This window comes from Neoarius graeffei, chromosome 18 (assembly GCF_027579695.1).
Source record: "Neoarius graeffei isolate fNeoGra1 chromosome 18, fNeoGra1.pri, whole genome shotgun sequence".
NCBI lineage: Eukaryota > Metazoa > Chordata > Actinopteri > Siluriformes > Ariidae > Neoarius > Neoarius graeffei.
In genome coordinates, this window is record NC_083586.1 from 8599229 (window position 1) to 8622596 (window position 23368).

Below are 23368 nucleotides of genomic sequence, written 5' to 3' on the forward strand. Positions count from 1 at the left end.
GCGAACTGTTGATCAGTCCTGCACACTGGCTTGGAGGAATTTTAGCCCATTACTTCGTACAGAACAGCTTCAACTCTGGGATGTTGGTGGGTTTCCTCACATGAACTGCTCGCTTCAGGTCCTTCCACAACATTTCGATTAAGGTCAGGACTTTGATTTGGCCATTCCAAAACATTAACTTTATTCTTCTTTAACCATTCTTTGGTAGAACGACTTGTGTGCTTAGAGTCATTGTCTTGCTGCATGACCCACCTTCTCTTGAGATTCAGTTCATGGACAGATGTCCTGACATTTTCTTTTAGAATTCACTGGTATAATTCAGAATTCATTGTTCCATCAATGATGGCAAGCCGTCCTGGCCCAGATGCAGCAAAACAGGCTCAAACCATGATACTATCATCACCATGTTTCACAGTTGGGATAATGTTCTTATGGTGGAATGCAGTGTTTTCCTTTCACCAAACATAACACTTCTAATTTAAACCAAAAAGTTCTATTTTGGTCTCATCTGTCCATAAAACATTTTCCCAATAGCCTTCTGGCTTGTCCACTTGAAACTCCGCCAAGGATGGTCCCAATCCCGGCTGAAAAAGGAGGAGGGCTGGGCATGGGGCTAGCTACCCCACCCCATTAAATAAAGCTAGCTACAAAAACACCAAGAGGAAATCAAGACATCGTAATCCTGGGAAGAGGGGGATCGTCAAGAAGAGTTATGATGCCATGTGGTGAAAGCCGGAAATCAGAAGCTACAAGGCCGACCACACTGCTCTCCGCCAGGACACCAATCAGCATCAGTGAATGGAATTTCAGGATCATGTACGAAGCAGGGAAGGCAGCACAAGTTTCTGCAGAAATGCGCAACTACAACTTAACACTGCTTGGAATCCGCGAAACATGATGGACACAATCTGGACAGACAATACTAACATCAGGGGACATGCTGCTGTATTCAGGACATGAGGAGGACAATGCCCCACACACCCAAGGAGTAGCTCTGATGTTGTCCAAAGCAGCACAGAAAGCACTCATTGGATGGGAAGCCCATGGTCCGAGGATCATCACAGCATCTTTCCAAACAAAGAAGAGGAAAATCACCATGAATGTCGTGCAGTGCTATGCCCCTACGAATGATGGCATAGATGAAGAAATATATCAGTTCTACAGTAGGCTACAGACCATGCTAGAAAACCTCAGCGAGAGACATGTCAATATCCTAATGGGAGACTTCAATGCTAAAATGGGAAGTGACAACACCAGGTACAAAGAGGTGATGGGGAGACATGGCCTGGGTAATATGAATGAGAATGGGGAGAGGTTTGCAGACCTGTGTGCTCTCAACAATCTGGTAATCGGGGGCAGCATCTTCATGCACAAGAGGATACACAAGGCAACTTGGGTGTCACCAGACAGTACCACTGAGAACCAGATCGATCATATCTGCATCGGCAAGAAGTTCAGGAGATCTCTGCAGGATGTGAAGGTGAAGAGAGGAGCTGACACTGCATCAGATCACCATCTGGTAGTGGCACGACTGAAGCTGAAACTGAAGAAGGAATGGATGCCATCAGCAGCACAGCACCTCAAGTACAACATATTCTCTCTGCGAGACTGTTGCAATTTGGATGGGTGGGTGGAGCACAGAAGGACGGCAGGCCAGAACTGAGTTCAACAAAATCTCTTTAATTGGACACTTTACAGTGACGTTATTCTCCCAGCCACTCATGCACACACACAGGTCGTCTGGTTGGGAAGAGAGCTCTCTTCCTCTGCTCTCTCTCTCCTTATATAGGGCGTGGTCACTGGGGAAGACACACAAACACACATTAACTGACATCAGGTGCAGTGATTCTGCCACTTACCTTCCCTGACTCCGCCCTCCGGTCACAGACTGACGCTTGACCACGCCCCTGCTGCCACAGAGACACACACAAGAGAGAAGAATTCAGAGTGGCCCTGAACAACAGGTTTCAAGTACTGAGAGAACTGATGGAAGAGGAGACAGTAGACAGTAGATGGAAGAATGTCAAAGAAGCTGTGATAACAACATGCAGCGACATTCTCAGGTCCATGAAGTACCAACACAAAGAGTGGCTGACAACAGAGACAATGAAGATGGTTCAAGACAGGAAGGAGAAAAAAGCAAAAGTCAACAATAGCAGAACAAGAGCTGAGAAAACAAAGGCACAAGAGGAATACACTACAGCCAACAAGACTGTGAAGAAAAGCATCAGAGCCGACAAGAGGAGGTTCATCAACAGCCTGGCTGCTAAAGCAGAAGAATCAGCGAGAAAAGGTAACATGAGTGAAGTGTACTCCATCATGAAGAAGCTGTCAGGAAAGTTTAGCAAGCCAAACAGACCAGTCAAAGACAAGGAGGGAAAGACCTTGATGGGAGAGGAACAACAGTGAAAGGTTTTTTTTCAGCTCAGCCGGAGCGGTCAATCTCTCGAGATCAATGCCTTCATGCCACCTGCAGAATTCTGGGGCGAACAACCGCGAAAAACAGACAGAGATTGGGTTCACCGTCGTTTATTCACAGTTTTCACCAAAGATGGAACATCCACAAAAACTTTTTTATACATTTCATTTATCTCTCTAAAGGCAGCTGTGTCTGTGTGCGTATTCACTGGACCTTGGACTATGTGTGTGATGCGTGTGTGCATATGTGAATGTGTGTGTGTGAATGTGTGTGTGTGTGTGTGTGCGAATGTGTGTGTGCGTGTGTGAGTGAATGTGTGTGTGTCTGTGACCTTGGCACTATGTATATGCGTGAAGAGGGGTGTGTGTGTGTGGGGGGGGGGATATATTGTAACTAGGTCAGTAAACCTTGGACTGAGCAAATCACATCTTAATTCCATCAATATGTATGTGTGTAAGTGAAACTTTGGATCAATCATGAGCAAAATATCCTGTATACATTTCATATCAGCAGATGTTCTTAACGACAATTTTTAAACAAAGTCTATGTCTAGTCGAGCAAAGAAGGTCACACAGTAACTTGGTCAAGTTACAGGAATAGTTTAAAATAATAAAGAATCTAAAAAGCTAAGGGATCTAAAAGCTAAAATATTAAAGTATATATATGCAAAATACGATAGGGGTATCGCACCTGGCTCACTTCTACAGGTACTCGGCCCTGCACCATCTGTGAGCCAGTGGCATCGCTCTCTCTCTTTCTCCTTCCCTCAAGGCACCAGCGGGGCTCTGCGTGACAGGGCGCCCTCCTCCCTAAGCCAAGACGAAGCTTGACTGCATGCCACAACTAGACAAGAGTTGGCTGGCTTCAGCAGGTTGTCAAATGGGCACCCCCCTTCACTGGTGTTTCATCGATTTAAGCCCATGACACCTCGGAGGGGCTCGACGGCAGAACCAGCATCCTGGCTCTACCCCCGCTTGAACGCCACCCAACTCTATGCCTTCAGTTCTTCAGTAGGCCGGCTCTACCACCGCACCTCCCTTTGGATCCAAATCCAGCGTGACGCTTCTTCTGTCCGCTTGGTGGTGTTGGCCACCAGCTGCTTCCTAGCTGACCCTTCAATTCCCAACAGTCCAAGGGCTCTCCAGATCGACCGCCCAGCAAAACCCCTGCAGCCCACCTCCACCGGCAAGTTCCAGGCCTTCCATCCATTATGCTGGATCTCGAGGATGAGGGCTTGATATTTTTTAAGCTTACGCTCATATGCCTCCTCTATCCTCTCTTCCCAGGGAACCGTCAGTTCTATGAGCACCACCTGTTTGGTACCTTTAGACCACAGTACAATGTCTGGTCTCAGGCTAGTGTGGGCTATCTCCTCTGGGAATTTGAGCTGCTTTTTCAGGTCAGCCCGCATCTCCCAGTCGCTTGCTGTGGCAAGGACCCCTTTGCTCCTCCCTCCTGCTACAGAGCTTTCTCCCGCTCTGACAAAATGGATGAAGCGAGGCCCCCTGGAAAGCTGTCTTGCCTTTTTCCTCGCCTGCTCAACACCATCGACCAACTGTGCGAGGATCTGGTCATGTCGCCATCGGAACTTCCCGTCTGCAAGGCTTGAGTGACACGAGGAGAGGACATGCTCTAGGTTAGCTGTCCTTCCACAGAGCTTGCAGCTCGGGCTCTCTACCATTCCCCAGGTGTAGAGGTTTGATGGAGTCGGCAGGACATCATATGTGGAACGCAACAGGAACATAATCCGGTGGCCTTCCATGCTCCAGATGTCCCGCCAAGATAAAGCTCTCTCCCTCGCTCCCTCCCATTTAGTCCAGCTGCCTTGTTTGCTCATGGCCACGGCCTTGACATGCCGGCTTTCCTCCTCTGCCTTCCACAGCTCCCTTTGCACCAAGCCTCGATGCTCCTTTGGATCGGCTTTGTTCCAGCTTGTTCTGGTGAAGCAACCCAGCCCAAGCTTTCCCTGGGCTACTGACCCAATGATGTCAGCATGATGCAGTCGATCTTCCACCTCCTTCAGTGCTGTACTGGCTGACCATTTCCGGCCTGTTCTGACAACAATGCCCGCCTGCCGCACTCTCTCATCTCTACTATCTCGTAGCATCATGGCCTGCCGTATCTTTGCGACCTTATACTCCTCCACCACCGATGTTATTGGCAGCTGTAGCTTGCTGCCTGAGCTGTACAGGCCAATGGAGCAGAAGCTTCTTGGGACACCCAACCATCTCCTCAAGTAAGTGTTCAGCTTCCTCTCCAGCCTCTCCACTGTGGAAACAGGTACCTCATAAACCAGGAGTGGCCAGAGCAGTCTGGGGAGAACCCCATGTTGGTAGCCCCAGGCCTTATAATTACCCGGCAGACCACTCTTCTCCAGAGATGTCATCCAGGTTTCTGCTTGGTTAAGCATCTCTTTCACGCTGTGTCTGTCATTGAGGTCTGACCTAAACCACTTCCCCAAGCACTTCACAGGTTTTTCTTGGACAGATGGAATAATGTCCTCTCCAATCTTGAAGCGAAATCGTTCCTGGACACGCCCCTTTTTCAGAACTAGGCTTCTGGATTTTGCCGGTTTGAACTCCATTCTTGCCCAATTTATGAGCTCAATCAAGTCCTCCAAAATCCATCTTCCTTCTGGCACTGATCTTGCTGTGATGGTGAGGTCGTCCATAAATGCTCTTATAGGCAGCATCTGCATGCCGCTTGCCAGGACTGCACCTCGACGCAACTTCTCTGCTGACTTGACGAGAAGGTTCATTGCTGCAGAAAACAGAATCACTGAAATTGTGCAGCCAGTGATGATGCCCACCTCTAGCCTCTGCCAACTCATGGTGAATTCTCCGCAGGTGAAACGCATGTTAAATCTGTCGAAGTAGTTCTGCAAGAGCTTCTGGAATCGCTCTGGGATATGATAGGTCTTCAGAGTCAACTTCACTAGCTTATGGGGTATCATCCCATAGGCATTTGTTAAATCAAGCCACAGGACTTCCAGATTGCCGTTGTTCCTCTTTGCGTCCTCAATGATCTTGGAGATTATGCTGGTGTGTTCGAGACAGCCAGATACCCCTGGCATGCCACCTTTTTGAACTGAAGTGTCAATATACCCATTGTCCAACAAAAAGGTGGTCAACCTCTTCGCCAGGATCCCTAGAAAGATCTTAGCTTCCACATTAAGCAGTGAGATGGTACGAAATTGCTTGATCCCTACGGAATTTTCTTCCTTAGGGATGAAGCACCCCTCGGCAAGCAACCATTCGTCAGCAAGGAAGTTTTTCCGCCATGCCACCTTCAGTAGCTTCCAGAGTCGTTTCCTAAGCCTCTCACAATGCTTGTAGACATTGTACGGGATGCCGTTTGGCCCTGGGGCTGATTTTCCTCTGGTCTTCTTGAGAAAGCTGTTGACTTCCTGCCAGCTCGGTTCTTTTGTCTCGAAGGGAATAGTTGGTGCGGCAGGTTTAATGAGCCTTTCCATCTCACCTAAGCCAACCTCCCTCCTGGGATCACTGTTACATTAATATAGTATGAATAAAATATAAAGTATAAAATATAAAGTCTTAACAAATAATTCACCTTGTGCAGCTATAAAACTAACTTAAATCACTTAATGCAGCTTTAAATCTAACATTTCAATTCTAACATTAAATCTAACATTCAATCATTTCGAATTCAACACTGAAGTGACTGGTTAAATCTAACAAACAGCGAGGCAGATGGAAGGAGCATTTTGAAGAGCTGCTAAACAGGCCAGCACCCCCAAACCCACCAGACATAGCACCAGCAACTGAGGATCTCCAAATCAACTGTAACATGCCAAGCAGGGAGGAGATCCAGAAAGCTATTGGACAGCTGAAGAATAACAAGACAGCGGGCCCAGACAACATACCAGCAGAGGCATTAAAGGCAGATGTAAACACCACAGTAGAGATGATGTTCCCACTGTTTGAGAAGATCTGGAAGGAGGAGCAAATACCATCAGAATGGAAGGAAGACTACCTGATCAAGCTACCAAAGAAGGGTGACCTCAGCAATTGTGCCAATTACTGAGGGATTATGCTCCTGTCCATACCAGGCAAGGTGTTCAACAGGATCATCCTGAATCGAATGAAAGACCAAGTAAACGCTCAACTCATCTTCAAGATGGCGGCGCGCAGCGGCTCCTCTCTGTCAGAACGGTGTTTTCGTGTTTTATGTGTTTTAAAACAGTGTGTATTTGTTCGGCTTTGTCGCATCCATCAGTCTTAAGGCACACATACTCCCATGAGTTTCATCCCATGAGTTTCTGCTTGACATTCGCAGAACTACATTCACGGATATAAATCCAGCAGTTTCATGCCGTGAGTTTCTGCTCGACATCCGCAGAACTACATTCACGGATATAAATCCAGCAGACGTGGAAGTGCTATGGGACTACAGTTTGCTCCGGAGGCCTGCTCAATCACCGACCCACACTCCTGCATCCAGCCCACAGTGGAAGCGCCACAGGTGGAACATGTGGAAGCAGAAGAGGGGCAAGCGCGGAGGTATCCGGGCTAGGCTAGCAGCTAGCCCTCACCGGCCGGCTATCCCTACCATCACTCTGGCCAACGTACGCTCACTGGACAACAAGCTGGATTATGTCCGCCTACTCCGCTCATCTTTAAAGTCTGTGAGTGAGTGTTGTGTCCTTGTGTTTGTGGAAACATGGCTTAACGACAGCGTCCCGGACTGTGCCATTCAGCTAGCCCAGCTAACATGCTACCGGTCAGACAGAGCACTAGTCGAGGGGGGGAAGACTCACAGTGGAGGACTCTGTGTTTACATCAGTGATGCCTGGTGCCACGATGCTGTTGTGGTCTGCAAACACTGCTCACCACTGGTGGAGTTTATAATTATTAAGTGCTGGCCATTCTACCTGCCGAGGGAATTTACAGCCATATTGCTGGTAGCATTATACATCCCTCCTGGCTCCAATAACAACAGGAGTAAAGCACTGAATGAACTCTATCAGCACATCAGTGAGCAGCAGACAGCCCACCCAGATGCTTTCCTCATCTTGGCTGGGGATTTCAACCATGCAAACCCCAAAGAGCGTGTTTCCAAAACTCTATGGACATATCAACTTTCCCACATGTGGAAACAATACTCTGGACAATGTTTACACCATGCATAAAGACACCTACAAAGCCCTATCCCTCCCCCACCTTGGGGCCTCAGATCACTCCACTGTTATGCTAATGCCAGCATACAGGCCGCTGGTTAAAGTCACCAAACCAGCTACAAAGCAGATACGTGTGTGGCCAGAAGGGTCCTCAGAGGCACTCCAGGACTGTTTTTTTCCACCACTGACTGGAGCATGTTCAGACAGGTGGCCACCTACAACAACATCACAGATCTACAGGAGTACACGGAAACCGTCACTGCTTACATGAGGAAGTGCATGGACGATGTTACGGTCACCAGAACCATCTCCATTCGGGCCAATCAGAAGCCATGGCTGACAGGGGAAGTCCACAGGCTCCTGTGGGCTCAGAACACCACCTTCAGAGCTGGGGACGAGGTGGGCCTGAGGGCAGCTAGGGCCAACCTGTCACGAGGCATCAGGGTGGCCAAGAGACAGTATTCCAGGTACATTGCTGACTATTTCAATGACAGCAGAGACACCAGGAACCTGTGGCAGGGGATTCAGACCATCACAGACTACAAGCCCTCGCCGCAGACCTGTGACAACTCCACGTCTGCTGAATCAGTTGAATGACTTTTTCACTCACTTTGAGGCAGACAACAGCACCATGGCACAGAAGACCCCACCACCTCCCGGTGACCAGGTGTTGACGCTGTCCCCTGACAGTGTGAGGAGAGCTCTCAGGACAACAAATGTACGAAAAGCCCCGGGTCCTGATAACATTCCTGGTCGTGTCCTGAGAGACTGTGCTGAGGAGCTCACAGATGTCTTTACAGACATCTTCAACATCTCGTTGAGCCAGGCTGTTGTCCCCACGTGCCTCAAAGCCACCGCCATCATCCCGGTCCTGAAGAAGCCATCTCCCTCCTGCTTCAATGACTACTGCCCTGTCGCACTCACTCCCATCCTCATGAAGTGCTTTGAGTGGCTAGTAATGCGGCATATCAAGTTTGCTCTCCCCCCCGCCCTGGACCCTTTCCAGTTTGCATATCAGTCTAACTGTTCGACCAATGATGCCATCTCCACTGCCCTCCACTCAGCCCTCACCCACCTGGAGACAAAAGACTCATATGTCAGAATGCTGTTCATAGACTTTAGCTCAGCATTCAACACAATCATTCCTCAGCAGCTCATTCATAAACTGGACCAGCTGGGACTCAACACCTCCCTGTGCAACTGGCTGCTGGACTTCCTGATGGGGAGACAACAGACTGTACGGGTCGGCAGCAACTCCTCCAGCACTATCACATTGAACACAGTGGCCCCCCAAGGATGTGTGCTAAGCCCCCTCCTCTTCACTCTGCTGACCCACGACTGCACACCAACATCCAATTCTAATCTCTTAATTAAGTTTGCAGATGACATGACTGTGGTGGGTCTCATCAACAATGGTGATGAGACAATCTACAGGAGTGAGGTGAGCCGCTTGGCCATGTGGTGCAAGGACAACAATCTGTGTCTGAACGTGGAGAAGATGAAGGAGATTGTTGTGGACTTCAGGAGAGCGCACACCCAGCATGCTCCACTATCTATCGATGGTGCTGCAGTGGAGAGGGTAAGCAGCACCAAGTTTCTGGGTGTGCACATCTCTGAAGACCTGTCCTGGAGCAACAACACCACATCACTGGCCAAAAAAGCCCAACAGCATCTGTACTTCCTCCACAAACTGAGGAGAGCAAGAGTCCCAGCCCCCATCATGCACACATTCTACAGAGGCACCATCGAGAACATCTTGACCAGCTGCATCACAGTGTGGTACAGCACCTGCACCGTGTCCTGCTGCAAGACTCTGCAGTGCATCGTGAGAGCAGCTGAGAGGATCATTGGTGTCTCTCTGCCTTCTCTAAAGGATATTTATAACTCCCGCCTCACCTGCAAAGCCATCAGGATTGCAGGTGACCCCACCCACCCATCTCACAACCTCTTCAGTCTGCTGCCATCAGGGAGGAGACTGTGGAGTCTCCGGGCCAAAACCAGCAAGCTCAAGAACAGTTTCTTTCACCAGGCAGTCAGGAGGCTCAACTCTCTCCCTGTTCTGCCTCTCCTCCCCCCTCTGCCCCCTGCCACAGATTCTGCTCACACTCCCCCCTGCCCCCCCTTCAGCATCTGACATGTCACCCTCACAGTTCCCCCCCCAACACATACACACACACACACACACACACACATACATACATACATACATACATACATGCATACTCTCAACGTTCATTAACACACTGAACTCAGGGACTGCACATTTCACTTTACCTCACTCATTTGCACTATTCCGCACTACCTCACCTTAACAGCCATTAGTTAATTGTTTATACTGCTTATTTCATGTTTACCTGCTATACCGGAAGTACCCTTGACTGTTTATTTGCACCACTTTACGTGTGTGTGTGTGTGTGTGTGTGTGTGTTTAGTCTGTCTAGTTCTTATCTAGAGTGTTTATACTGTTTATATCATTTGTTTATGAGTGTTTAGTCTATGTCTAGTTTTTATCTAGAGTGTTTTTACTGTTTATATTGTCTGTTTATAAGTGTTTAGTCTATGTCTAGTTCTTATCTAGAGTGTTTATACTGTTTATACTGTTTGTTTTTTCAATTATTCTATTTTTATTTATTGCATTGCTTGTTTGCACCGTGGGTCAGAGAGGACTGAAATTTCATCTGTGCTGTATGTCGAGCATGTATAGCATATTTGACAATAAAATTGACTTGACTTGACTTGAACTCAGGGACCAGCAAGCAGGCTTCCAGAAAGACAGATCCTGCACAAATCAGATCACTACCCTGCACATCATCGTCAAACAGTCCTTGGACTGGAACTCTCCTCTCTCAACTTTGTAGACTATGAGAAGGCATTCGACAGTTTGGACAGGAACACCCTCTGGAAGCTTCTCCGTCACTATGGTGTGCCAGCCAAGATGGTCACCATCATCAAGAACTCATATGACGGGATGTCCTGCAGAGTAGTCCATGGAGGGCAGGCCACTGATGCCTTCGAAGTGAGGACTGGAGTTCATCAGGGGTGCTTACTCTCACGTTTCCTCTTCTTGCTGGCAATCGACTGGATAATGATGATGTCGACAACCTGCACAAGAACAGGAATCTGGTGGACACTCTTCACACAACTTGATGATCTCGACTTTGCAGATGACCTGGCACTAATGACCCATACCCATCAACAGATTCAGGAAAAGACCAACAGAGTGGCAGCCATCTCAGCACAAGTAGGCCTGAATATCAACAAGAGGAAGACAAAGATCCTGAGTATCAACACCACAAGCGAAGATCCCATTGAGCTGGAAGGAGAGGCCTTAGAAGAGGTAGAAGCCTCCACCTACCTGGGGAGTGTCATGGATAAGCTGGGCGATACTGATGCTGACGTCAAGGCCAGAATAGGCAAAGCAAGAGCAGCCTTCCTACAGCTAAAGAACATATGTGACACCTCTCTGAATCCAGGGACGCATGTCGGCCAAAACGAATCCGAGATAATCGCAAAAGAAGCATTTTTTTTTCTAAATTTGTGATTTTCGTTTTTTTCCATAATGTGCAAGTTGAGATCTTGAAGAATGCAATCAATATTTCAGATAATAGATTGTTTTGTTGGAAAAGCATAGATTTTGTGTTGCAAATTGTCTCATTTTTGTCAGGACTGTAGCCTGCTGGGGGGTGTGGGTAAATTACCATATGGGCCATTCACATGATGATTTAAGTCTTTTGTTTTTTTTTTCGCCAATCAGCTGTATGATATGAGCTGAGCTCGTAGCTACTTAGCTGCATACAGGCATGTAATTTCACTATGGAATGAGCAAGCTAAACAGAGCGCAGAGGAGCTGAAACACCGCAAAGCAAACAGACACACAGTATTTACATCAGAGATAACCATTTCTAGCAAAAAAACTGCAACCAAAAAGAAGTGTTCTAGGACTACATTATTCCATCGGAGGCATTGGTGTGTGCAAGGCGACGTTTCTCTTTCTGATGGGGTAAGTTTATTAATCTAAGGCTGTGTGGTTATTTTTGCATGTAACGGAGAGTGTTGTGGTTTGGTTACATAAAACTAGCATTGTGTTAGTTGTGTTATCATCGTGCTATCTTTCTTTCTTATGGTGTGAGTAATTTTTCACCCACAAAACGTTAAAGTATACTTTAGGACTTATTTTTGTACTTCATAATTGTTTTGGGCATACTTTGCATGGAAGGAAAATTGACGTGGTGATCTTTGTTTACATGAAAGTAGCATCTTGCTAGCTAGTAGGGGGTAGGGCTTTCCTTAATGTCATGCAAATGAGCACCATTATGTGCCCGCCCTACACCCAGAGTAGCTGAGATGGAAAACTTTGAGGGCGATTTTCTCCCTTTTCTGTTTAAAGAGGTATGCACTTTCAAAAGGCCACACATTCTTCAAATATTGTCAGATCTCCACATGGAAGGCATCATTGGAAAGCTTAGAAACTGTACTTTCTGAATCTGTCAATAACTCAAAATGCCCCCGGGCGGACATGTGTCCCTGGATTCCGTTATCTGACACATATGGAAACCTAAGGAGCTGACTATACAAATGAAGATCAGGATCTTCAACTCCAACATCAAGTCAGTACTGTTACAGTGGTGCTTGAAAGTTTGTGAACCCTTTAGAATTTTCTATATTTCTGCTTAAATATGACCTAAAACATCATCAGATTTTCACACAAGTCATAAAAGTAGATAATGAGAACCCAGTTAAACAAATGATACAAAAATATTACACTTGGTCATTTATTTATTGTGGAAAATTATTCAATATTACATATCTGTGAGTGGCAAAAGTATGTGAACCTCTAGGATTAGCAGTTAGTTTGAAGGTGAAATTAGAGTCAGGTGTTTTCAATCAATGGGATGACAATCAGGTATGAGTGGGCACCCTGTTTTATTTAAAGAACAGGGATCTATCAAAGTCTGATCTTCACAACACATGTTTGTGGAAGTGTACTCATGGCATGAACAAAGGAGATTTCTGAGGACCTCAGAAAAAGCACTGTTGATGCTCATCAGGCTGGAAAAGGTTACAAAACCATCTCTAAAGAGTTTGGACTCCACCAATCCACAGTCAGACAGATTGTGTACAAATGGAGGAAATTCAAGACCATTGGTACCCTCCCCAGGAGCAATCGACCAACAAAGATCACTCCAAGAGCAAGGCGTGTGATAGTCGGCAAGGTCACAAAGGACCCCAGGGTAACTTCTAAGCAACTGAAGACCTCTCTCACATTGGTTAATGTTTATGAGTCCACCCTCAAGAGAACACTGAACAACAATGGTGTGCATGGCAGGGTTGCAAGGAGAAATCCACTGCTCTCCAAAAAGAATATTGCTGCTTGTCTGCAGTTTGCTAAAGATCATGTGGACAAGCCAGAAGGTTATTGGGAAAATGTTTTGTGGATGGATGAGATGAAAATAGAACTTTTTGTTTTAAACGAGAAGCATTGTGTTTGGAGAAAGGAAAACACTGTGTTCCAGCATAAAAACCTTATTCCATCTGTGAAACATGGTGGTGGTAGTATCATGGTTTGGGCCTGTTTTGCTGCATCTGGGCCAGGACGGCTTGCCATCATTGATGGAACAATGAATTCTGAATTATACCAGTGAATTCTAAAAGAAAATGTCAGGACATCTGTCCATGAACTGAATCTCAAGAGAAGGTGGGTCATGCAGCAAGACAACGACTCTAAGCACACAAGTCATTCTACCAAAGAATGGTTGAAGAAGAATAAAGTTAATGTTTTGGAATGGCCAAGTCAAAGTCCTGACCTTAATCCAATCAAAATGCTGTGGAAGGACCTGAAGCGAGCAGTTCATGTGAGGAAACCCACCAACATCCCAGAGTTGAAGCTGTTCTGTATGGATAAATGGGCTAAAATTCCTCCAAGCCGGTGTGCAGGACTGATCAACAGTTACTGGAAACATATAGTTGCAGTTATTGCTGCACAAGGGGGTCACACCAGATACTGAAAGCAAATGTTCACATACTTTTGCCACTCACAGATATGCATTATTGGATCATTTTCCTAAATAATTAAATGACCAAGTATAATATTTTTGTCTCATTTGTTTAACTGGGTTCTCTTGATCTACTTTTATGACTTGTGTGAAAATCTGATGGTGTTTTAGGTCATATTTATGCAGAAATATAGAAAATGCTAAAGGGTTCACAAACTTTCAAGCACCACTGTATATGGAGCAGAAACCTGGAGGACAACAGCGGCTGTGATGAAGAAAGTGCAGACTTTTATCAACTCGTGTCTACAGAGTATCCTATGGATCCACTGGCCGAACACCATCAGAAACCAGGACCTTTGGCATAGAACCAACCAGCTCCCTGCAGAAGAGGAGATCCTAAGAAGACGCTGGAGATGGATCGGTCACACACTCCGCAAGCCAGCCTCCAAATAGCCAAGCAAGCAGTGACCTGGAACCCCCAAGGCAAGAAAAACAGAGGATGGCCCAGAAACATGTGGCATTGAGACCTCAATGTTGACACCAAAACTACATGAACTATGTTCGGAACACTTGTGTTTTTTCTGCTTGTTTGTGGACTTCTGTTTGCGCTCACATTGGGGGAGCCAGCGTATAGCCATGAGGCTATTGTTTACACCAGGGAACAGCTGCTAGCACTCAGTAACACCACTGTGATCCCCAAGGAGATTCCAGATTTACCATAGGAATTAAGGAGGCAGAGAAGGGGAAAACATGCCAGTGCTGAGTATCATGCCAGGAAGAGATGCTACAAACCTGTCCTTCCATCTGTTATCATGGGGAATGTAAGATCTCTTCCTAATAAAATGGATGAGTTAGCAGCGCTGACTCTGCACCAGCAGGAATACCGGCAGTGTAGTCTGATGCTGTTTACAGACATGGCTAACCGAGCTAACTTTGGATGCTAACATTGCGCTTGATGGCTTCCAAACTTGGCGTGCAGACAGGAAAAAGGAGAGCAGTAAGAAGAAAGGAGGGGGACTGGCTGTGTTTATCAACAATAGATAAACAATAACCCGGGACACATCACTACTAAAGAGAAAATCTGCAGTAAGAATATTGAACTGTTAGCCGTTAGCATGAGGTTGTATTATTTACCAAGGGAATTCTCGCATGTTATCGCAATAACTGCTTACATTCCCCCCACTGCTGACGTGAACGTGGCATGTGATGTCATCCACTCAGTCACAAGCGGACTGCAGACACAGCATCCACAGGCTTTCATCCTGATCTCTGGGGATTTTAACTATGCTTCCCTGTCCTCCACTCTCCCCAACTTCAAACAGTACGTAACATGCAGCTCAAGAGACAATAAAACACTGGATCTTTTTTATGCCAACGCCAAGGAAGCATATCGTACATACCCCCAGGCACATCTGATCACAACTTGGTGCATCTCCTGCCAGTCTACAGACCTATTGTTCACAGACATCCAGCCAATACACAACAGGTGAAAAGCTGGACTGATGAGGCTTATGAGGCTTTGAAGGACTGCTTTGGCACTTCAGACTGGGATGTTCTTTGTGAGTCCCATGAGGACATAGACAGCCTCACAAGCTGCATCACAGACTACATAAACTTCTGTGTGGGGGACACTGTGCCCACTAAAACAGTACAATGCTTCTCAAACAACAAACCCTGGGTCACTCCTGAGCTGACGGCTCTATTGAATGAGAAGAAGAGGGTATTCAGATCAGGAAACAGAGAGGAGATGAGGAGGGTACAGAAGGAACTGAGAAGAAAGATCATGAAAGGCAAAGACCTCTACAGGAGAATGATGGAGGACCAGCTGCAGCAGAGCAACGTGAGTGGAGTCTGGAGGGTCTTAAAACCATCTCAGGGCTTAAGGAGTCCAATAGGCAGCTTGGAGGTGAGTTGCAATGGGCAAATGACCTGAACAACTTCTTTAACAGATTTGATCAGGCACTGGCCCTCCCCCCAGATCAGCCCACTGTTACTGCTACTGTCTCTTCCTGGTCATCGTCATCCAGCCCACAGACCTCCTTCTCACCCTCTCAGCACCTCTCAACCATCATACCTCCAGCTCAGTGTTTCACACCTCCATACGTAACACCGAGCACTCAGCTGTGCTCTTCTTTGTCCTTTGACAGAGCACAAGTCAAGAGGGTACTGAGTAAGATGAAGGTGAGAAAGGCTGCAGGTCTTGATGGCATCAACCCTGGGCTCCTGAGGCATTGTGCTGACCAGCTGTGTGGAATAGTGTGGGACATTTTCAACTTCAGCCTGGAACAGGAAAGAATGCCGGTCCTTTGGAAGACGTTGTGTGTAGTTCTGATACCAAAAACTGCACACCCCACTGAGTTAAACAGATATAGACCAGTGGTGCTGACCTCTCACCTGATGAAGGCTCTGGAAAGACTTGTTCTGGCACATCTCTGCACACTGGTGGGGCTAGCTATGGATCCCCTGCAGTTTGCCTACCAGCCAGGCATCGGGGTGGAAGATGCAGTCATCTACCTGCTTCATAGATGTTTCTCTAAGCTTGAAAAGGCAGGAAGCACTGTTAGAATCATGTTCTTTGATCTATCCAGTGTCTTCAGAACCATCCAGCTGACTCTTCTGAGGATTAAGATGGAGAGCGCAGGGGTGGACCATCATCTTACCTCATGGACTATGGACTATCTCACAAACAGACCACAGTATGTGATACTGAAGGACTGTGTGTCAGACACCATTCTTTGCAGCACAGGGGCTCCACAGGGGACAGTCCTGGCCCCATTTCTGTTCACACATTACACTGCAGACTTTCAATACAATACAACTACCTGTCATCTACAGAAGTTCTCTGATGACTCTGCTGTTGTGGGCTATATCCTAGATGGTGATGATGGCGAGTACAGAGAACTGACAAGGAACTTTGTGGACTGGTGCCAATGGAACTCTCTCCAGATCAATACAAGTAAAACCAAGGAACTGGTGGTGGAGTTCCACAGGACAAGGTTCTCTTCACCTACCCCAGTGAACATTCAGGGAAAGGACATTGAGATCATTAGGAGCTACAAGTACCTGGATGTTCATCTGAACAATAAACTGGACTGGATTGATCACACACAAGCCCTGTACAAGAAAGGCCAGAGCAGACTCCACCTGCTGAGGAGGCTCAGCGCCTTTGGCGTTCAGGGTCCACTTCTGAACCCTTTTTATGGCTCTGTAGTGGCATCAGTCATATTCTATGGAGGTGTCTGTTGGGGAAGCAGTATGACAACAGCAGAAAGGAAAAAAAAACAGAACAAACTGATTAGGAAGGCAAGATCTGTCCTGGGCTGTGCACTGGACTCAGTGGACATAGTGGGGGAGAGGAGGATGTTGGCCAAGTTGTCATCCTTAATGGCGAACACCTCCCATCCACTGCAGGAGACAGTAGCAGCACTGGGCAGCTCCTTCAGTGACCAACTTCTCCATCTGCAGTATGTTAAGAAGAGATACAGCAGCTCCTTCCTCCCTACTGCTGTGAGACTGTACAACTGGCACCTCACCAAGCACAGCATGAGTCTCTTCTCACAATAATGAACAATACTGTCCAGATCACTTCTACATCCATAGAAACCCCTCTGAACGTATACTGTGTGCACTGACTATCAGCATCAGTACTTTATAGTGAACTGCTAGCTACACATGGTTAAAATGGCTCTTGTGCAATGTACCGACTTACTTGTGCAATACTATCTGGGTAATACTGGTAATAATACCTGTGCAATGCTTACACATGCAATACCACCTTTGTTATGTTAATTATATATCTGCAAACCTGTTAATTTATGCAAATGTGTTAATTTTTTTAACTATGAATTTGTAGTTTATTTTTCATCTCATCTCATTATCTCTAGCCGCTTTATCCTGTTCTACAGGGTCGCAGGCAAGCTGGAGCCTATCCCAGCTGACTGCGGGCGAAAGGCGGGGTACACCCTGGACAAGTCGCCAGGTCATCACAGGGCTGACACATAGACACAGACAACCATTCACACTCACATTCACACCTACGGTCAATTTAGAGTCACCAGTTAACCTAACCTGCATGTCTTTGGACTGTGGGGGAAACCGGAGCACCCGGAGGAAACCCACGCAGACACAGGGAGAACATGCAAACTCTGCACAGAAAGGCCCTCGCCGGCCACGGGGCTCAAACCCGGACCTTCTTGCTGTGAGGCGACAGCGCTAACCACTACACCACCATGCCGCCCTGTAGTTTATTTCTTTTATATATATCCTTTTTTGTATACTTAGTACTTTTGTACTACTCCTTCACTGCCTTGTCTTTTTCTCTTTATATATTTTGCTGCTGTAGCAATATAATTTCCCCTTGTGGGCTATCTTATCTTATCTTAAAAGAATGGAGTACACCTGGAGCCAGCTGGAGCGAAAAGCCCAAGACCAGGATACCTGGAGATCTCTCGTTGGTGGCCTATGCCCCAGGAGGGGTAGTAGGCTTAAGTAAGTAGTAAGTTGTCCATGTGATCTTTAGCAAACTGCAGATGAGCAGCAATGTTCCTTTTGGAGAGCAGTGACTTTCTCCTTGCAACCCTGCCATGCACACCATTGCTGTTCAGTGTTCTCCTGATGGTGGACCCATGAACATTAGCCAATGTGAGAGAGGCCTTCAGTTGCTTAGAAATTACCCTGGGGTCCTTTGTGACCTCGCCGACTATGATACATATGCCTTGCTCTTGGAGTGATCTTTGTTTGTCGACCACTCCTGGGGAGGGTAACAATGGTCTTGAATTTCCTCCATTTGCACATGTGGCACTGGGGGCATGGTCAAGCAGCAGTTTGTGAATGGAGGGCGGGGTCGGGGAAGGTAAGTGGCTAAGTCATTCCACCTGCTGTCAATTAATGTGTGTGTGTGTGTGTGTGTTACAGGGATGGAGCATAAAAGGAGGGGGAGAGCAAAGAAAAGGGACTCTCCTGACCAGAATGCATGTGTGTGTGCATGTGTGGGAGTGAGTCAGCTGAAAAGCTAGATATGTATCATAGAAATAAAATTTGTAAGAACTTCAGTTCCTGCCTGCCGTGCTTCTGTACTCCACCCACATCAGGGATTCACTACAGTGATGCTGAAGCCTGGGATCGAGTATGGAGGGGAACCACCCCATGGAGTCCTTGCCAATTATGGACCTCGTCCATGCCCTTGTTGCTGCCCAGCAGAACCAGCATCAAGCACTGGCCACCCTCTGGAAGGACCAGGAACAATGCTTTGAAGCCTTGATGCTGGCTCAGCTGGAAGATCACCAGGCATTCTGGCATCTGCTGGCATCGACAGGGGCATCCACCCTTACCACGGCGGACTCCCCTCATGTCACCCTCACAAAGATGGGCCTGCGTGATGAGCCTGAAGTCTTCATTGCTCTCCTCGAGCAAGAGGACCAAGCGTGGGGATGGCCAATCAAGCAGCATGTGGCTAGCCTCCTCCCGCTCCTGACAGGTGAGGCGCAGCTCACGGCGCAGCAGCTCCCTGCCGACAGCCGGCTCAACTATGCCGACTTCAAGAGGGCCATTTTGCAGCGGGTCGGCCACTCCCCGGAACAACATCGCCAGCGGTTCTGGAAGCTGATACTGGAGGAGGTCAGCCAACCATTCGCATTTGGCCAACAACTCCGGGACACCTGCCGGCAATGGCTGAGGGCGGAAGACTGCGACGCCGACCGGATCATTGACCTGGTGGCACTGGAACAGTTCATCTCTCAGCTTCCAGAAGGAATGGCAGAATGGGTCCAGTGTCACCACCCGGCGTCGCTCCAGTGAGCCATTGGGTTGGCAGAGGACCAGCTGGCAGCGGTTCTGACAACAGACGGACGAGGTGAAGGCACCTCTCCTCATTTCTCTTCTCTCCCCCTCTCTCTCCCCTCTCTCTTTCTCTCTCCTCCTTGCCCCATTCCCCCACCACGGAGGCGGGGGCTGACTCCTCCCCAGCCAGCCTGTAGCACCCATGGTGTCCTCCCATCTCCCTCTTCCGTGTCTGTGTCTTTCACCCTTCAGGTGAGTGATGCCCTTAACACTGGTGCAGAGGGAAAGCCTGGGCCGGTATGCTGGCGCGGCGGTGAGCCGGAGCATCTCCAGAATCAGGGCTCTGCTAGGGAGGTGGAAGCTGTGATCTGGATCCCCAACACGCCAGAGACCGCCCCCGATTGGGTGGGAACATATTGCATACCGGTAAGTCTTCAAGGGGATACGTATCATGCTTTGGTGGATTCTGGTTGTAATCAGACCTCAATTCCCCAATGCCTGGTGCAAGGTGAGGCATTGGGGAGAGCACAAGTGGTGAACGTGTTGTGTGTGCACAGGGTTGTTCACAATTATCCCTTAGTGTCTGTCCGTATTCTATTCTGGGGCCAAATGCATAGAGTAAAGGTGGCGGCTAATCCTCGTCTCACCCACTCATTGATTTTGGGTACTGGGTGGCCAGGGTTTAAAAAGCTGATGGAATATTTAACATGTATTGGGTCCTGCACTAGTAGGTCACGGGAAGATCCCAGTGTGGCATTGACTGGAGAAGCTGTCACAGAGCTGTCTACGTCAGCACCGTGTCAGAGTGAGGAGCAGCCCGCTCCTCCTCCCTCTCTCGGGGATTCCCTTGAGGATTTCCCATTAGAGCAGTCACAAGACAAGACTCTGCAGCATGCATTTGACCAAGTGAGAGTAATCGATGGTCAAACTCTTCAGCCAAGCACGACACCGGCCTTCCCTTATTTTGCTACTATTAAAGATAGATTGTACCGAGTGACACAGGACACTCAAAGTAGTGAACAAATAACCCAATTATTAATCTTAAAGAGCCATAGGGAACTCGTATTCCATGCTGCTGACTTTAATCCCATGGCTGGACACTTAGGGCAAGATAAAACACTAGCCTGAATAATGGCCTGGTTCTCGTGGCCAGGGATTCACGGGGATGTCCATTGGTGGTGTGCGGCATGCCGTGAATGCCATTTAGTAAATCCTGCGGCCACTCCAAAAGTGCCTTTGCATCTGTTCCCTCTAATTGAGACCCCTTTTGAGCGAATTGGGATGGATCTCGTAGGGCCATTAGATCGGTCAGCACAAGGGTATTGCTTTATTTTAGTTCTGGTGGACTATGCAACATGATGTCTGGAAACAGTACCTTTCTACAATATCTCAGCATGCAGTATTGCGGAAGCACTCTTCCGCATTATTACCTGGGTTGGGATTCCAAAAGAAATCCTGACAGACCAAGGCACTTCGTTTATGTCACACACACTGCGCAAACTGTATGGGTTACTGGAGATTAAGCCTATCCGCACCAGTGTCTATCACCCACAAACGGATGGCTTAGTGGAGCATTTTAACCAAACCCTCAAAAACCTAATCTGGAAATTCGTAAGTGAAGATGCACATAATGTTAGGACTAGGACTGTTTTGGCCTCTAGAGGCCGCTGTTATTTCCTTTTCGTGTCATGTTTATTTTGGCCTCTAGAGGCCGCCACTGTTCCTGTGTTTTGTGTTTGTGTTAATTGTCTGTTTAGTCCTGATTATCTTCACCTGTGTTCAATTTAGTTTGTGTATTTATACCCCCTGAGTTCAGTCCTCTTGTCACGGAGTCTTTGAGCTGTTATGTTTATCTCCAGTTTCCTCTGTACCATGTTCTTTGTTTTGCACTTTGCTTTTCTTTTGGACCTTGTAGTTACTGTGTTTTTGGATCTTCTGAGCTTTGGTATTTTTGCCTTTTCTTTTCTGGTTTTTTGGCTTTTGTTTTGTACTTTTGGATTTTTTATTTTTTCCCTTATATCTTCTGAGCGTTTTTGGATTATTACTTTTTGGATTTGTCTTGTGTATATATTGTAAATAAACCTTTTGATACTTTTTTCTACTTCTGCCTCACACCTCTGCATTTGAGTCATCCCCCTGGTGGCCTAGTGGGGGTTTGCTGGTTTATTACACCAACGAACCAGATTCGAATCCCAGCAAAACCCTAACAGAAAGACTCCGTCATGACCGACTCAGCAGAGGCTGCTTCAACTGTCTACCCGGCCAACCTTCAGGGAATTATGGCAGCTTTGACATGCTTCGGAGCGACCATGGACGCTCATGGACGTACGCTCACCAGCCAACGTGAGGCCCTTGCTCGCCACGAGGAACTGCTTCAGCAAATTGGGAAAACCCTGGCACAGCTGACATCTCTGCCTGCATATCCAGCTCCCGCTCCTGCTCCAGTGCCTCCTGCCATGCTGCCTTCTTCACCTCGCGAACCCAGCCTTCCTGCACCACAGAGGTATGACGGCAAGCACAGTGAGTGCCGAGAGTTCCTTACCCAGTGTCAACTCACCTTTGAGCTTCAGCCTACCACCTACACTATGGATTGCTGCAAGATTGCCTTTGTGATCACCTTATTAGCTGGTAAGGCGCGAGCCTGGGCTACTGCTATCTGGCAAAGACAGGGACCTGAGTGCCTTGATTTCCAGCTGTTTTCTGAAGAGATGCTTCGGGTCTTTGATCAGGCGGACATCAGTACCGACGCAGCCCGAAAGCTCATGTCCATCCGGCAAGGAGGAAGCGTCGCAGATTACGCCATCTCGTTCTGGACGCTCGCAGCAGTAAGTGGATGGAACGAGACTGCCCTGGTGTCAGCCTTCCACCATGGTCTGTCTGACCCCATCAAGGACGGTCTGGCCTCTATTGGATGCCCAAGTGACCTCGAAACCCTCATCTCACATGCTATTCATCTGGACAACAGGATGAGAGAACGCCACCAAGCCTTGAGCCCCCCCAGCCTCCCTACCTCTACCTGGAGACCGTCTACCTCCTTCAGTGACTGTCCAGAACCCATGCAAGTGGGTCGTACTAGCCTCTCCGCATCTGAGAGGGAGCGCAGAAGGAGGGACAAGTGCTGCATCTACTGTGGCAAGCCTGGTCACTTCCGAGCATCATGTCCCGAACTCTTGGGAAAAGGACCGCCCCGTCCAGCCGAGGGAGGGTTGTGACGGGGCCTACCCTCTCTCCCGGACTCCGTGGCCAAGGAATCTACATCCCGGTCTCCATCTCCTGGGGTGAGTCTATCCATTCTTGTCAAGCTTTGTTAGAGTCAGGGGCGGCTGGGAACATTATGGATATTCACTTCGCCCAAAGCATCAATATTCTGACTGCACCTCTTGAAGTCCCACTGTCTGTGTCTGCCCTCGATGGCCAAGTGTTAGGTGATGGAAGAGTCACCCAAGTTACTTCTCCAGTCTTCCTCCAGTCTCAAGGTCACAAAGAAGAAATATTCCTGCACCTGATTCCTTCACCTGAGTTCCCAGTTATTCTAGGCCTTCCTTGGCTTACTCGCCACAACCCTCGCATAGACTGGGTAACTAGCCAGGTTGTGGAATGGGGCCCTGCATGCCATGCCTCTTGTCTGCTCTCTAGCTCTCCTGTGTCCCCTGCCGAGCACCCTGATCTCACCGAGTTATCTCAAGTTCCCACAGAGTACTGGGATCTCAAGGAGGTCTTCAGCAAGAGCAGGGCCGCCGTTCTTCCTCCGCACCGGGCCTACGACTGTGCCATCGACTTGATCCCTGGGACTACCCCTCCTCGTGGCAGACTGTTTTCCCTCTCTCAGCCAGAATGCAAGGCCATGGAGGAATACCTCAAAGACGCCCAGGTCTCTGGGTTCATTCGACCCTCCACCTCACCTGCTGGTGCCGGCTTCTTCTTTGTCGGCAAGAAGGATGGGGGGCTCTGACCATGTATTGACTACAGGGGCCTGAACAAGATCACGGTGCGTAACCGATATCCCCTTCCGCTGATGTCCACTGCTTTCGACCTGCTCCA

The 23368-nt window shown here is 47.9% G+C and overlaps 1 pseudogene; it reads left to right on the forward strand.

The window, feature by feature from the left end:
- Positions 1 to 715: 715 nt before the first annotated feature.
- LOC132866636 (uncharacterized) overlaps positions 716 to 23368 on the forward strand; it is a 32596-nt pseudogene continuing 9943 nt past the window's right edge.